General features: G+C 39.2%; 1 protein-coding gene across 1 annotated transcript in view; it reads left to right on the top strand.

The window, feature by feature from the left end:
- KIF6 (kinesin family member 6) overlaps positions 1-14712 on the top strand; it is a 4303753-nt gene that overhangs the window by 1733090 nt on the left and 2555951 nt on the right. The gene's annotated exons all lie outside the window — the stretch shown is intronic.

A 14712-nucleotide genomic window follows, 5' to 3' on the forward strand; every position in this document is an offset into this window, starting at 1 on the left:
TGCTAGGTGAACTGCTTAATGCCTGCTGAATGGTACCATCTTTCTTACTGAATTCACATTACAACTGAATATCATAGAATGTACTGTTTTTAGGTAAAAAAAAATATTTTTTAGTGTTCCCCATCTTTTGTCCGTAATTTCCACTTTTGTGTATCCATAGTTCTGTTTCTTGATACCTTCAGTCTGTTAGTATGTCTTTCTAAGTATTTTACTGTTAAATGTTTGTGTCTATGTTTATATGTAGAATTGACTTTAGTCCTTTACTTTCTTGTGCTAACCAGCTGATGAATTATGAAAACAACAAATGGTTAAAAATAAGAAAGCAGAATGACTGGGCTACCAGCCATTCTGCACTTTCCTAATTATAGCTGCTGCATTGCTTATGTTGCACCAACACCACAACTCTGGAGTTAGTGTCATTGTGTTTTCCTATACAGTGATGCACCACGACACTGATTGTTTAATATCAGGTCACTTCTAACTATCCATATCAGGTCACTTCTAACTATCCAGATGTTGCTACACCACTTACTAACAATATAATATTAAACTCATACCTAACTGTGCAGCCCATTTTCTTTCTGGCTGTGTATTGAGATTTGATAGCATTGTGTTAGTCCTTAGTGTTGCATTACAGTACTGTTATTGTGGTGTAGTACTGTGTGTGTGTGTGTGTGTGTGTGTGTGTGTGTGAGAGCGAGAGAGACTGGTGAAATAGTTTATATTTGAGGAATGGAGTTTGTGTGTGGTGGCTTTATAGACAATATGAGAACTGTGAATGGGAGAATGGGGTGATGAATCACTTATCTCTGCTTTTTGGAATTTTTAACATTTTTGTAATTCATAAGATAAGGTTACTAGTAGTGATGCATTGAGTTATCTATAGTGTTTTTCTTAAGCTGGTTTTCATATGTCTTGTATAATTTGTTTACCAGTGTTATACAGGGGTCTGAAGGCTTCCTGTTGAAGTCTTGATGCTTGAATTAGTGGGTACCTAAATACTGAAAAAAAAAGACTGAAACTACAGAAGAGAGAATATTGAACATTACTCTTCTCCTTTAAACTTATTAGGACGAGTAGACCCCTTGCACCATGTGGGGAGGATTCCAACTCCAAATTTACCATATCTCCCAAAAAGTGATTATTCCGAGAAACAGCAGTCTTGAACTTAGTGTATGTAGGTCTGGATTTTCAGATATTCAGTCTCCATATTTCTTCAGTCACTAATTTGAATGTCGAGATTTCAAATGGATACTTGTCTGACTGATGCATTCTGAATGTGACCTTGTTTGGCTGATGCATTCTGAATGTGACCTCCGTGCAGTAATGAAGAGTGCATTGCAGTTGCTTGCTTCTTACTGAAATGCAGATCTTCTCTGCAAGACTGTCCCACATGTTAAAACTGTAGTACTATGGTATTATGTACACACACCCCACCTGCCACACACTCACACACGTACAGTAAAAGATAAAGTAACTTGAAAGCACTGGGTGTTGAGGTAGCACAGATGCCATATGGTATATTTTTGTAGAAATTGGTTGTTGCCCAGGCACGTGTGTAGTATGTGCACATAGAAGAGTATATCACTGTATTACCATGACTCTCTTTGCATGTGCTAAAAGGAGTATGGTAACAGGGCCATATCTGGGATTCCATTATTAAAAATCATGTCATTGTTTAGTACAGATGTTGCCAGCATTTTTATTACATACTGCATCAGTAGTACACTTCTGTCACCACTTTTATAAGGATATTGTAGTATATAGAAAGTATCGGGGTGCTTCGAGGAACTGTAATTTCGGTGAGAATCAATAGCAGCCAGATGATGTGGTGCCAAAGGCACTGACTAAAGCTCAATGTAAAGAAATGTATTATAATGCCTTTGGGGAAAACTGCCACCCTGGCTAATTACTCCATTGATAAGACACCCCTAAGAGCTGACTTGATATTCAGGGATCTGGGAACATATATTGACAGTAATTTGGACTTTGACGAACATGTGACCAAGGTAGTAAGAAAATAATTCCATGTCACCCAACTTATTAGTAAGGGCATGGCATCCAGATCCAGGTAAGTTATAGTGCCACTTTATTTGACTGTTATCAGACCCATCATTGAACATAATGCCCCCCTTCAACATGTACCTAACCAAACATAAGCAATACTTTAAATACCCACAATGGTTCCATACTAGAAGAATTCAAGGTATGAACACATTGTCCTATATGGATCACTTTAAAGCCCTGTCTCTGTACTCTGTCTCCTGGAGGTTACTGAGAGGTGATCTATACCTGGCATACAGGGGATCCTCAGATCCATCTCTAATGAACCTTTTGCTCATCCACAAAACAAGCAGCATCAAAACCACTAGAACCAAGGATTTAAATTTTGCTTGTGCCTTAAATAAGACATGTTGTCAAGACAGATGTGTGTCTCAGAGGATCACAATGCTCTGAAACAGGCTTCCCATTCTTGTGAAGCAGAGTCCATCCCTAACCCTATTTAAGCATAATGTTGCTAATGGATAGGAAATCAGAAATTTACCCTGGGTCTGGCCTCCTTGTCTCTGATAGTTTGGGCATTACTTTTTTCTTTTTTTGTTTAACGTATCCCCCACATAATCTCTAGAAACGTCCTAACTAGCCTCCCTTTCCTAATAAATGCCCATGATACATATGGACACAATTAGGATAGATTATATGGCTAAGCTAGACAAAAGCAAGTACCATTCCTATCTAATTGTATAAATAACTGGAAATTACATGACAGTAAAGTGATTAGGAGTGGTGCTCTTTGCTATGCGGTTTAGCATTGGTGCTTATTTTTAAAGCGTTATAGCCACCTTGACCACTTTTACTTGGACAATTTTCATACATTTGTGTACTTATACTAAGAACAAGAAATAACTGTTTATAACTATGCCATACTTTATGCCATTGTAGTCAAGTATGTGTTATACCTAGTGTAGCTGTCCTTTGAGATATGCTTACTATGTTCCAGTTACTATCTGCATAATGGAACCACAGTAATACTATTGTATTTTCTGGTTAGTCTGAAGTTATTGTGAACTTGTAATTGTGTCTAGAGTTTTCCAGCACTACTACTGTTTAAATACATGCACCTAACTAACTTAGACAAAGGTATATCTAGCTTGCAATGTTATCCCATAGTATCTGTGTTTGCTGAGTGACTGAACTGATGTTTTTCTTTAACTGCTCAGGATATATTGTCTGTACTTATATACTAAGGGCTGCCTGTTAATTTCTTCCCCCTGTTAATTTCTTCCCTCTATATTTTTCTCTCTCTCCTAAAAAGTTTCCAGCTCCCCAACTTGCTGTTCCCGAACCAGGACATAAGTACCTGCCTACCTGACGACTAAGGACTCATTCAAGCTACCTGCAGTCTCATCCTACTGCCTTCATATCCCTGTACCTCTCAGAAAAGGAAGCAAGAAAGTATGTTATTAACTAAACCTGGCAATAAAAGCATACGTTAGTAATCTAACACTTCCAAATGGTTTAAAGAATGCTTCATAGCCAGGACAGCCAGCAGCCTCACTCCCCCCTACCCTCTACATGGTAACCAGTATTCCTTTCTCATCTTTATTCTTACCGTTTAGCTGAATATATTGCCTTCCCTAATCCCTGTCTAGCCTTTTCCTAGAAGGAATCTCTGCTGCACTATAATATCTGTCCACTAGGTGACACCAGTATCCAGTCCTACCTTATAATCCTATCCTACAGTTTATAATATAACTATTTTCATCTTGTGGCTTCCAACACTTACTCTTGGCATAATCTCATTCTTCCTCTTACTTTTACTATAACCACCCAACTGTCCTCTTACAATTGCAACTATTGTTTTCCTCACCTCTATACTTACCCACACCTTGACTTACCATCAGTAGTCTGCATTTTTACCGATTGCTCTTCTTGAACTGTTTCCATCACTTGTCTCTACCCGCTCCGTTCGCCCTGCGGGCTCACTCTGCTCCCCTTCCCTGCCCCCTATTCCCACCCCGCCTATATTTATTCTTCCCATACTCCTCCCACTCAGCACTATTAACTAATCATAGTTCTCTCCTCATTACCCTACCCCTCTTACTCCTCCCACTAATACACTCCACTATACTTCTCCACTCATAGTCTCCTCCGTGTAAACAAATATAACCCTATCTCTTTCCATAACTCTCCTCTCCAATAGCCAGTTAGTTTCTTCTAAACTACTCCCTTCAATAAACCCCTGGTCTAGACATGCCCTCCTTAATCCTCTATACCCTCCGTGCCCCTTGTTCCCTTCTTGTACTCCTAATTCCACTTTACTATGCTAGTTCTTACTCTTCCAAAGCACCCCCATGTCTACCTTCTACTCAAACTATCCCATACACTCACCTGCAACCACATTCATGCACTCATTTCCACTCTATCTCCTCTTCTCTTATTCCACCTAACCCACTGCACCTATTCTATCCCAAACACATCTCCACCACAACTAAAACTTTTAGGTTCATAGGTAGGTACTAGGCTATCGGCCCTAGGGGCCCATACAAGCCTAGCCAAAAAATGTACCCTGGCTTTCGCCACCCAAGAAAATTATTTTCCTGTGCCCCTGTCGAACAGAGCCACAGAAGTGATCTCTGGGGTGAATTTCCTATCCAGTCATCAAGATTTTTCTTGAAGAGTGCTAATGAGGAGCTCTGTTTGACATAGGTAGTCTGTTCCAGAGTATGGGAAGTCTCTGGGACAGGAATCTATCCCTCCAGCATGTTCTGTTGATTGTGGTGACAAGGTTTATGTCCCTAGAGCGTGTAGCTCGGAGGGATTGGGATTTCTTTAAGTGGAGCATGTCCAACAGCTCTGGGCTTGACATAGCTTTGTATGTTAGACAGAGATCGTCCCTGAGTAGGCGATATGCGATGCAGTAAAGCTGTAGTTTTTTGAGATGGCCTGCATAGGGCATCTGTTTGAGGCCAGTAATCCTCTTTGTGAGGTATTTCTGTGGTCTTTCCAGTTGTTGTAGATGCCTTGTGAGGTACATACCAAAAGGGGCGTTGTACTCTATAATGGGTTTAATGAGTGATGAGTAGAGGGGAACAATGACCTCTTTTTTTCTGGATGAGAATCCTTTTGTAATGAGATGAGCCACGTAGAAGGATTTCCTGACCACTGTGGCGAAGTGATTATCAAAGGAGAGACTACTGTCCATCTGTGTCCCAAGGTCTCTTATCAAATTTTCAGCATTAAGTAGACTACCAGCTATGTGGTAGTTTATGGGTACAGAGTTTTTACCAAAGGGGATGACAATACACTTTTTGGCATTGAGCTTCAGGCCATGGCTTTGACACCAGGTATCTGTCTCAGTGAGGCCCTTTTGTAGTTTGTCCACATCGTTAGGAGTTTCGATTATGGCTCCTAGTTTGCAGTCATCTGCAGATTTTGTTAGCCAAAGACCTTCTGTGTTGGCCTGCACTTCAGAGAAGTAGATACCAAACAGGAGAGGACCCAGGACTGAACCCTGTGGTACTCCACTGGTCACTGGTCTGATGTCGGATTTGGAATCCGCTACTTTCACAGTGTGGGTTCTGTCCGTGAGCCAGTTGGCAACCCATCTTGTGACATAGGGATTTATACCTAGTTTAGTGAGCTTATCTATAATTCCAGAGTGGGGGATGGTGTCAAAAGCCTTGGTGAGATCTAGATAAGCTGTGTGAACCATTTTACCCTCATCTATGGCTTTGGTGACTGCTTCAAAGAAGTCAATCAGGTTTAGGAGACATGATCTGCCTTTTACAAATCCAAACTGGGTAGGGTCCAGATAAAATGAAAAGAAAGTACCAACTGCAGACCAAATGGAGATATAAAACTTTTAATGGTTAGCGCTTTCATGCGAATATTCCTCGCACTTCCTCAGACAGTTTGATGAACCAAGTACATCCAGCTTATGTACTTGAGAGTGTTAATTAAACAATTGAATAATTGATTTAAATATAAAATAAAAGATCAATTGAACACTAGTATAAGGCAATCATTAAAAAAGTTCTGCTTCAGAACTAATATACTTCATGTACAAAAAATAATGTATATGAAAAACAAAACCAACACCTAAAATACTTTGCACGTCACATATAATGTAAAAAATTGCTTTAACATTGCTACTAAATATTCAAATGCTACACAATTCATATATATGCTAAATAGATTATAAATATTAATATCCGAAAATAAAAAATCTTAAATTATCTTAAAAGGGCCTTAAGTTTCAAAAGGCATTTTATAGAACAGGTCTCATTGAGACCTGGGGGAACAAACGCATTAGTTTTTAGCTGCCAAAGCAGCTCTTGTTCCTCTAACAATAAGTTCCAAGGTCCTCCCCTAGGGTCCTTAATGATTTTTTGCACTACCATAAATAAGAATTTGTGATTATTATTGTCTATTATATGTTTGGCAAGGGCGTTCCCAATATTTCTCTTGGAAATAGCGTATAGATGTTCATATATACGCTGCTTAAATTGGCGCTCGGTCTTACCAAAATAGAAAGCATGACATAATTGGCACACTGCTAAATAAACTACACCTTCGGTTAAACAATTATATCTATTATTGATATGATATTTGACACCTCTAATATAAAATGTGGACCCTGTTTGTATATGTTTACAATAACTACAGTGACCACATTTGAACATCCCCCTATTAGGTTTATATTGTTGAAATGGGCGTTCAAATAATGTCTTTAAGGAAGGTGCTCTCTTAAAGACCATTAAAGGTCTTGTACCTAAAATGTCCCGACATTGGGAATCTTGTAAAATCAATTCCCAGTTAATGTTAAGAATATTCCTAAACTCCAACATAAGATCATTGTATGGTGTTAATAAACTTGATCTATAATTAACAATGCTGGAGGAATCCATCCTATTATTGGTAGTGAAACTTGAATTATCTGAATCAAGAACCTGTGTATTCATATGGTTAGTATTAAACAATGGAGCTAACATACCATTTCTTCTCTTATATTCAATTTCTTTCATTAAATTATTAAACATTTGGTAGGGATAATCTCTATTTAAAAACATTTGTTTAAGAAACTGACACTCCTTCTCAAACAGGTAGTCCTCAGAACACATACGTGACGCACGGACCAATTGTCCTTTTACAATGCCACGCTTTTGGAAATAGGGATGGTGACTGGAAAAGTGCAAGAAGGAATTGCTATACAAAGGCTTTCTGAAAATACTAGTTACAAAGCATTTCCTAGAAACATCCTTGCTAATCAAAATATCCAAAAAATTAATGGATGTGTTGTTCAGTGTAAATGAAAATTCAAGAAAAGAAGTCAGTTCATTCATAGTTTTCATTAATTCCTGGATCTGTACCCCACTGCTATTAATGATCATAAAGATATCATCTTGATATCTCGTGTACCATATTACTATTTGTTGAAATAAAACATCCTTAAACAAATATGTGCGTTCCCAGAATGCCATAACTATATTGGCGAAGGAACCCCCACATGGGGAACCCATCGCGGCTCCAATTTTCTGCAGGTATATTTTATCTTTGAACATAAAATAATTATTACTCAAGACTAAATCTAATAAGCTAATAAGCAAATCAATGTCTGGACCAGGGTAATGCTTGAGTAAAAGAAATTCTCTAACCCATAAAAGCCCAGTATCTTGGGGAATTACTGTGTACAAGTTACTGACGTCGGCAGTAACAAACTTGTAGTTGTTGTCAAAAGGAATAGAATTCAAATGTTTTAAAACATGCCACGAATCTATACAGGTTTGTGGCTCAGTTTTAAGAATTTCTTTTAATTTTTTATCAATCCATGTGGCACAAGCATAGGTAATTGACTGCCGACCATCAATGATGGGACGAAAATGTAAATCGTAAATCCCCTTATGTAACTTGGGCACCCCAAACATTACTGGAGTCAAAGGAGCTGGCATATTTAGATAATGGTACAAATCCAAGGTAAGACTCCCCTCGATGAATAAATCGCTTAAAGTATTTTTGATTTTAGAATATGCTTGATTAAGCTCGTTTCTGGAAATCCTTGAATAGCTATCAGAAGCTAACAATGATTCCATCCTACTATCATAGTCAGCCTCGTACATGAGAACTGCCCCCCCCACCTTTATCGGGTTTCATAACCCATATTTGCATATTCTTAACAGACTTAATCATGTCCATGACATGTGAACTCTTATAGGAACTATGAGTAAATTCTCTAAATAAGCCCCTCAAATGAATTTCAGATATCCTTTCAAAGACTGCTAAGTTAGTGTTAAGAGGTGGGTTATATGTACTAGGAATGCGTTCATCGTTCAAAATCTGATTACATCCCTTAAACAATATGTTTAAATTCAGTTTCCGCATGTATAACTTTAAATCACAAAGCACACGTCCGATATTCAAGTTATTAGGCAATGCATAATTAAAACCTTTTGATAATAAGTCAATCAATTCATCAGCGGGAGCAAAAGCCGTATAATTGTAAACCTTAAAATCCATTTTAGTGTTGGAAACAACTATAGGCATACCCTATTGTTTAATTAACACTCTCAAGTACATAAGCTGGATGTACTTGGTTCATCAAACTGTCTGAGGAAGTGCGAGGAATATTCGCATGAAAGCGCTAACCATTAAAAGTTTTATATCTCCATTTGGTCTGCAGTTGGTACCTTCTTTTCGTTTTATTTGGTGGTTCATCTGTTTCGTGGTTTTATGGGTAGGGTCCAGAGTTTGGAGATTACCAATGTCTTTGTTTATGAGTACCACAATGATACATTCCATGGCCTTGCAGACCAGGCTCGTCAGGCTAATGGGGCGGTAGTTCCCGGGGTCCGTCGTGGCTCCCCCTTTGTGGAGTGGGATAACCGTCATGGTGTGCCATTCAGTGGGTACAAAGCCTGAGGTGAGGCTATGATTGAACATGGTACTTAGGTAGGGTGTCAGTTCATTCTGTAGTTCGTGTAGAATGCAGCCTGGGATATTGTCAGGTCCCATGGATGCTGTGTTCTTGGCTTTGGAGAGTGTGTTTTTTACCTGTGCAGCCGTGATTATAGGAACTTTGCATTCTTCCGGTTTAGAGATGGGCCCTCTAGGGGGTGACTAAACTACTGCTAGCTCCACCCAGCTTCCTACTATATAAACCCAAAAGGCTAAAAGTTATCTCCTGTAATGTCCTAGCCTTAGCTGGAGAAATTCATCCCAACCCCGGTCCTTGTCCCACTACAAACAACTCCTTCCCCCCGTCCCCTTCTTGTCCCACTACAAACAACCCCTTTCCCCATCCCCTTCTTCTTCTGCCTTCTCCCACAACACTCTTAAGTTCTTCACAATCAGCGCTCAGAGTCTTAACAACAAAGTACACCAAGTACAAGCTTGGATTAGCCACAACCAACCTGACATCTTAGCCATCTCTGAAACCTGGCTTAAACCCCATATTGCTGACTCCGAAATCTTACCTCCTGGTTTCCATATCCTCAGAAATGACTGATTAAATAAAAAAGGTGGCGACTCTGCTCTAATCTACTCTAACCTTCTTTCCTTAATCCCCCTTCAAATTCCAACCCCACAATTCAAAAATACTGAACTAACAGTCAGTCTCCTACGAATGAATAAGCATAAGAATATCTGCATTATTTCCCTATATATCTCCCCAGGTGACAACATCTCTACCCTTGAAGATATTCTTCATTGGGCCTCAACTGAAATCAAGTATGAAACTTACTTTCTAGGCAACGTTAATATCGATTGGAATAAAATCAACACTCCCTCTCCCTCCCTATCCATTAACCTCTACAACTTCACCTAAGTAATCCACTCAATCACCCGTCCTAACAAAATTCACCCCCCAGGATCCATCATAGACCTGATCCTAGTCACCCATCCAAACAAAATAAATCACTCTGGCACTATCCCAGACACCTTTAGTGACCATCTCCCTGCTTTCATTCATCGCTCAGCTACCTCCACCCCATATCAGCACCATTACATTCCCACTCGCAGTCTTAGCAACTTTAACCCCATAACTTTCTCAAATATTTTCAAACAAATGAATTGGCAAATCCTAAATACTCTTCCCCTTGACAAAGCTTTAGAACATTTCAACTCTGTCTTCCTAAACACTCTTAACTCCCTAACCCCTCTAAGAAACAAATTAAAATTAATACTGCTCCTTGACTGTCCAAAGAAACAAAACAAATCATGCACCAGAGGGACAAATCCTGGAAGCTTTACCAGAAGAATAAAATGCCTATTACCTTGCTCCAATACACACAACTCCGCAACCGTGTAAAAAAACTAATCACCATGGACAAAAAAACCTACTACAATAAGCTTCAATCCAACAATAATAAAAACCCTAAGAAATTCTGGAAATCAGTTAATTCCCTTCTCCATCCAGGCATAATTCCTGCCCTGACCCAAGTATAACTGACATTGAACTAAGCTCACATTTCAACTAATTCTTTGCAGAAACCATAGCTAACCTAACCAAAACTTTCCCAAACAACAATCCACATATCCCTCATTTTTCACCGCCCAACAGCCCTAATAACTTTCCCCTCATATTCGAGCTCAAACCAGTCTCAACCAATATTGTAAAAAGGCTCATATCCAAACTAAAGCCATGCTCCAATGCCCCTGACAGCATACCCTCCACCTTCCTCAAATGTGCTGCTGATGGTATTGCACTCCCAATCAGCATCTTAATAAATAGATCCTTAAAAGAATCATATATACCCAAACTCTGGCATTCAGCCTATATTCTTCCTCTTCACAAAGGAGGTAAAAACACCAATATTTCTAATTTCCGCCCCATTGCCCTACTCTCTCCAATCTCCAGAATTGTAGAAAAATGTGTCCACCACCAACTTATGCCTTTCTTGACCCAGAACCAACTCCTTACACCCACCCAGTACGGCATCCGCCCTGGCCATAGCACCATAACTGCTCTACTCTCCTTCCTAAAAACAGTTAGTCAAGCCCGAGATTCCGGACTCCTAGTATCCACAGTACTCCTAGATCTCTCTACAGCATTTGACACCATTTCCCACAAACAACTTCTCTATCATCACTCCAACCTTCATCTCTCCCCAAATACTTTAACTTGGTTCTCCAGTTACCTATTAGACAGATCTCAAGCAGTCAGATGGAAGAACTCCACCTCTTCCTTCTTACCAACCCCCACCGGCATACCTCAGGGGTTCATCCTCGGACCCATGCTTTTCAACATCTTCATTAATAACCTTCACACTGCCATCCCTGACACAACAGTTATCCAATATGCAGATGACTCAACTTTAGTCTGTACTGCTTCCAACCTTCCTGAACTACTGACTGAAACCCAAACTGCATTTTCAACCACTGAAAACTTGATGCACCAAAACCACCTCTCTCTCAACTCAAATAAATCAAAAATACCACTTTTCCCATCCTCCAGGGCTTTCTCTTATGACAAAAATGCTTTCAAAGTCTTTAGCCAAACCAACTCGGCTATAGAAGTGGTCCCTTTTAAAAAACGTCTTGGTATTACCATAGATGAACACCTTAAGTTCGATATCCACATTCAACAAAACATAAAGAAAACCCATCAAAAATTAGGTATGCTCTATAGGAATAACCTCTTTCTCTCCAACTTCACAAGGCATACCTTGGCAACTACCTACCTTCTACCATCCTTATTATACAGAGCCCCTCTTCTAACAAATCTGATTTCTTCAATCACCTCCAAACTTGAAAATTGCCATAATAAGATCTCTAAATTTGCCACTAAATCCAAAACCTCCACTCATCATTGCCTTACCCTACAATCTCTGAAATGGCTAGAACTCTCTAACCACCTAGACTTCCTACAACTAACCACTGCTCACAAACTAATATTTCACCCAGATAAATGCCCAGCCCTAAGAAACATCCTTCCCCCATACATCCCAAATAGATCTCTGAGATCTGAACACCAGAACTTAGTTTCTATCCACAAACCCAAATGACCTGCTGGCCAGCTTCTCTCTTTCTCACTAGGCAAGAAATGGAATTCTCTCCCTCCTTCACTTAGGACTATACCAAACTCAGAAACCTTCAAAACCCAGCTTTTCTCATACCTATCATCCAAATGGAAATGTTCCTACTTACGCCCTGCCTAAATTCAAGGGAATTCCCCAAGGAGTTCTTCATACTCCTTGCTCCTAACCTCCCTCTAACTCATTTCTATTCTCCTACAACAGACTCAAGCTCTCAGTAACTGATTAAGCAATCTCTCACTTGATTCCAAGTATGTATATAATGTAAATAGCAAATTACTTCTATTGACTGCACATCAAGTATATACCTTACTTAATTTGAATAACTGCATGTAAACCGTCTCCCCTCTACTAGTATAATAACGCAAAAACCTTAGATCTTTTATTATAAAGACAGTTGATCATGCTTGCTCTGAATGCAAACGCCTGTAAACTGTGTTGTATGCTGTACTTTTTATGCATTTGCATTTCCTTACTGTATGGATATCGTATATGTAGTATACCTTTATAATTATGTAACCCTTACTGTATTGCTTATGGAGCTTTTCTCCCCGGGCCTCCACTGAAAATGGGCACTTTCAGACCCAGTGGACTTCCCCGGTAATCAAACTGAAAATAAATAAATAAGCTTATAAAGGCCTGGTTGTCATTAGTCTAGTTTATACTTTTAACCTATGTTGTTGTAAAACTGTATTGTGATGGTAGTATTTGGGATAGCAGTCTAGATATTGTTTATGGAAATGGCAGAATGTATCTGGAAGGAGAATGCATGTGTTAAACATCATTCAAAAATGTATTTTCATGCTCATCTTATGGTATAAAGAGAGAGATCTGACTGTTCTGACAGCCTAGATGTAGCTAGCAGCTGACATGCTGAAGTGCCAGTCCAGGGATGAGGATACTGAGCAGGAAGTAATGATATGTTCTCTTGGATAGTAGTTTTTTTTTTTTTTTTTGCACTGTCTGGCAACTCCTTGGTTGGACCCAGGAAGCTTATAACAGGCATGCAAGAGTACAGGAAATTCTTAGCTGATGTCTGTGTTGCAAAGTGAGCACTTAAGGATGGACTTCTTGTAATGATGTCACTGCATGTTGTGCGGAAGTGGTGCTATAGCTTAAGCCAAAGAACAAAAAAAGCTTCCAGCCAACACACGTTCCTTAAAGCGTAAGAGCTTGATCATGGGACCAGGATAGTACCCTGGTCCCATGACCTAGCTTTTATTCTTTAAGGATAGAATTCTTGGGCTAGGGATAACATGCTAGTTTATAGAGTGCTACCTGAAGGTTGGTGGAGGGAAAGTAAAAAATATATATATCAAAGGCGCATCTCACACTATTTTTGAAATATTGAAGCAGTTCTCTGGGTGGTAATTTATTTTTGTTACTTGGGAGTGACTCCATCTTTTTAGAGTTCAGTATATAGCTCTGAGCACATAAGAATGTCCAGCATAAATGGAAAACAGCATTTGACTTTTGAAATCTCAAACTTTGTTCCTCTATTTAAATAAAACATTTCTTCTGATTCACCCTATGACTGAAGAGACTGATTCTCCAAATGCCTGAAGGGGTGTTCATTTTGATTTAAATACTAGGAATGTATTGTATGTGGGAGGAGTTTATGCTTTTCCAACAAAACTGGACATACTCATAACAAATTTAGTACTAAATCACATATGTTTTTAAGATATTATCTACAGAAGTGTGTCCGTCTGGTCTTCTGCAGTCACATTCACATCAATGGATATGAGGGTTATAGTATACTTATTTCTGCCAGTGACATTTGTTTCAGATGGCTTGCATTCATTTTGCAGCTGTTCATTGTGGATGTAAGCCACTGAATTCTGTGGAATGCTGGCCCAGTGATTGGTGCTGCTCCCTCTTAGCTGTGACACTCCCATTTGGCTCAATTGAATTGACTTTGGTAGCAAATTGAAATAAACAATAAAGTTGAGATTATGGAGGTTGCTATGCACTGAAATACTTATTCAGTGTCGGGAGCATTGTATAGTTCAGGAAGACTACATGATATATTCTGTTGAGCTGGGAACAGTATTTAGACTTCACTGTACATTATTATGGGTCTGTTTTGATCTACTGAACTGTAGTAACCAAATCCCAATCAGCTGTGAATGGTCTAACAATCACGCAGTAGACAATAGCAATCTGTTTAAATGTATGCAACCTAACTTAATGTTTTTGTAGGTGTGTGAGCCCTCTGCACTTCCCTGTGTGAGTACAGTATTCTGTAAATGTGCTACCACTGAGGTTATGTCTAGGCTGTGCCCTCAAAATCTCTTCCATATGCAGAATCTGCCCTCACAACCCTGATCTCTAAACAAGCTGTTTCTGAGGTAGAATCAACTTGGAAAAAAGGGAATAAATGTTTTTCCCATTCCTTCAAGTTGATGTGATCTTTGGGGTAATATATAGAGAGAGCTCTGAGGGTACAAGGGAGCACAACACTTACACAAAAACATGTTAAAGTAGTCTGCTACTTTCTTTTTAATTGGTGGTCAGATTTGATACCAAAACATTGTAGTCAGTAAGCGGGCCATCAGTTAAGTTAACATTTATTTAGACAAAGCAGACACAGGCTGGTACATTACCCCATATATTCATTTTGGAAACTTTTGAAAACGTGTCAAGTTAATTTTTTTTATACGTTGCATTTTTGCCACAG

Source organism: Protopterus annectens, chromosome 1.part1 (assembly GCF_019279795.1).
Source record: "Protopterus annectens isolate FY-2018-M chromosome 1.part1, PAN1.0, whole genome shotgun sequence".
In the NCBI taxonomy this organism is placed as follows: Eukaryota; Metazoa; Chordata; order Ceratodontiformes; family Protopteridae; genus Protopterus; species Protopterus annectens.